This window comes from Saccostrea cucullata, unplaced genomic scaffold (assembly GCF_032062105.1).
Source record: "Saccostrea cucullata isolate Sc308-1 unplaced genomic scaffold, CSIRO_AGI_Scuc_v1 ctg7114, whole genome shotgun sequence".
Classification (NCBI taxonomy): domain Eukaryota; kingdom Metazoa; phylum Mollusca; class Bivalvia; order Ostreida; family Ostreidae; genus Saccostrea; species Saccostrea cuccullata.
Genome location: NW_026928043.1, coordinates 26,273 through 29,589, shown reverse-complemented (window position 1 = coordinate 29,589; position 3,317 = coordinate 26,273). Strand labels below are relative to the sequence as shown.

At 33.3% G+C, this 3,317-nt stretch overlaps 1 long non-coding RNA gene across 1 annotated transcript; it reads right to left on the bottom strand.

Annotated features, from left to right (window-relative positions):
* Window positions 1-1,569: 1,569 nt before the first annotated feature.
* On the bottom strand, window positions 1,570-2,404 carry LOC134276257 (uncharacterized). Its single transcript, XR_009994010.1, has 3 exons — window positions 2,344-2,404; window positions 2,106-2,181; window positions 1,570-1,968 (listed from the first exon to the last, which is right to left on the bottom strand). It is a non-coding gene; the product is annotated as an uncharacterized LOC134276257 (long non-coding RNA).
* Between the last annotated feature and the right edge of the window lie 913 nt (window positions 2,405-3,317).

Below are 3,317 nucleotides of genomic sequence, written 5' to 3'. Positions count from 1 at the left end.
GCTTTCATATTTCACAGGTATTTTCCTTGTATCGAGACCTTCCTATGGGAACCAACACTTTTGAGCTTATGACCTTGACCTTTGGAGTTTGACATTCTTTTTTTTTTTTTTTTTTTTTAGAAATTCATCATTCGCTATAAGCTGCTTTACGGGGGGAGGGGAGCATCAGTGTTTCCACTAACACATCTTGTTTGGTTTTATATTTTTATTTAGATAAAGAAAAAGAATATCATAATGAGAAAAACGAGAAAAATGTTGTTTGTATTAATCGTATTAAAATTCAGGACAGCAAAATATATAACAATAAATATTTAAATATAAATAAAAAAAAAGGAATGATTATATATATATATATATATATATATATATATATATATATATATATATATATATATATATATATATATATATATATATAGCATGATTTTAAAGATGCTTTCCTTCTTTATCGTATTAAAATCTATATAAAGAAGCTAACCATAAATATGTTGAGATTTTAATGATCTTTGAACAAATTATTCTTAAATTAATTTCCCTTTTCGTTATTATCTGCTAGTCGATTGATTGATTATTGTTTTTTTACGCCGAGTCGGCAATATTTCAGCCATATTTCGGTGGATCTACTAGTCGAAGGGATTTTGGTACTTCTTTTGAGATATCTACCAATTGATGCTTTGTGCCAGATAATTGAAATTCCGACTTAGGTCTGAGTCTTCTTTATGATCAAGGTGAGCTAAAATATTACAGCAATCTGAATTTAAAAAAAATGAAACATTAAATTAAAATATGTTATATTATCACAGTTTTAAAAATAAAGAATATTTGATAAATGTTGCATTTGAGGAAAAAATTTTATATGTTAACATTGTCTGAAAGGAAATCGAAATCAAATTACATTTAAAAAAATATGCATATATAGTAAATGAGCTAAAAAGAAAACATAGATTATACTTAAAGAGAGTGGCCTTTTTCACACTGCTCTTCTCTGCATTTATTTCGCGTATACCTGTAACAGACATGTAAATATGGACAATGGTTGGGATCATCAGATTCGCATTTGGTTGCTGGGCATACTTGCCCAGATAGCATGAGGACATTGGCCCAACGTTGGCCCAACAATGTTGGTTATGTTGGGCCAATGTTGGCAATTTACGTTTGCCCAATGTCTTACTGCTCATTGGCGCGCCGTTGGCCCAACATGTTGGGCCTACGTTGGTACAATACTGTTTGTTTATTTGTCAACGTTGGTACAACGTTATTCCAACATACCAACGCCAACGCAATATTTTGTAACGTTGGCCCAACGTTGGACCTCAGTTCAAAAAATAATCATGACGTTGGTCCAACGTTGGTACAACGCTTTTGTTGAAATGCCAACGTTGGTACAACGCTATTCCAACATACCAATGCTAACCAAATATTTTGTAACGTTGGCCCTACATTGGACCTCAGTTCAAAATATAGTTATTACGTTGGATCAACATTGATACAAAACTGTTTCTTGAAATATCAATGGCACAATTATTCCTCAATACAAATGTCTTACAAAATTAATTAAATTCTGTAATTTTTATGTCCCAGATTATACGACACAATCAATTTCACCATGTTTGGTCAAATACTTTTTTCCTCCTAAAATGTATCACAATATATTCTTTGCCACTTTCACTTTCATTAAAGAATTCCATGGAATGTAACTAAAAGAAGGAAGAGGTAGAAAGTTCAAGGTTTCTCAAGTACATTCTACATCACTATGTCTACTACTAAATATCGCTTTGATATAAGAGTCTTCAAGTTCTTATTGTAGAGTTTTGGAAGGTCATATTTGAATCACTTATCACTTTTTCTGTTGTTTATCTGTTCTTAGAATCCATGTTTTCCAACACATATAAATCAGTCCCTTCCATATACAGAAAATGCCACATCAATAGTCTCAGAGTGAAGAGGGTTTTTCCATCCCGCCAATTCCTATAAACGTTAAGATCGTCATCAATTAAAATAGTATTTTAAAATGTTCATCAGCATCACACATATCTTTAAAGTAATCCTTAAGATTGAATTTCACATTAATAATTATTAATAACAAATACAAAATAGTAACTTACATTTCACTGGTTAACATTCTTGCGTTCACTTACAGATCCGAACATATCTGCTTTAATTGTTCAAGCCCGCCAATTCCTATAAAAGTTAAGATCGTCATCAATTACAACTGTTTAATCAGCTACCCGGTACCAATAATTTGAAAGCCTATACATGCAGGCCATTATACTGTTATAATGTTGTGCATTTCACATTATTAATTGTTTCAATAACAAAAACAAAAGCTATACTTACATGCACATTGAAAGGATTAAAATTCTTGCGTTCTCTTAAACAGACACATACACTTTGAATTGTTTAAGTGCGCGGTTTAAAAAAACTGATTGAGATGCCGGTTTCCTTGGAGACCTATGAGTCACCTGCCGAGCCAGTGAATTTCAGCAGTGACCTATTTATTTTGGAGCCCAAAACACAGCACTTTAAATTTGATTCAATGATGCTAAAAATAGAATCTACCAAGATACAAAATTACTATATGTAATTCAAAGACTTATAAGGATTGTCTCATAATTTCCATTCAATATATAATATAGATCACATGTTTATAATGAGTTGCTTTTTACATTACCATCGATTTACAATAGATAAATATAAATTGATAAATACTTTTCGCAATATTGGGCCAATTAACGTTGGACCAGCATTTCATCTCAAACATTACAGGCTGTACATGTACTAGTTATTCCAATATTCCTGCTATTGGACCAACACCAGTTCAGTCCAGCACGCCCAACACAGAGCAATGTATCATAATATTGTCAAAATTTAATAAGCTGGGCCAATGTTGGGCCAACATTGAATAACAACAATAAGTGGCAATGTTTTGTGTCAATATGTACTCAGTTAGACCTACGTTGGGCCAACATTTCATACTCAACACACAATGGTCTTGATCCATGTCAACATTTACTCGGTTGGAACTATGTTGGACAAAGTCGCTATGTTTCTTGTCAACATTTAACTACAATGGGCCAATATTGGGCCAACATCACATGCCCAACACCGTTGGTTTAGCTTTCATGCCAACGTAAATGAACGTTGGACCAACGTTGGGCCAACATCACATGCCCAACACCGTTGGTTTAGCTTTCATGCCAACGTAAATGAACGTTGGACCAACATTGGGCCAACATCACATGCCCAACACCGTTGGTTTAGCTTTCATGCCAACGTAAATGAACGTTGGACCAACGTTGGGCCAACATCACATGCCC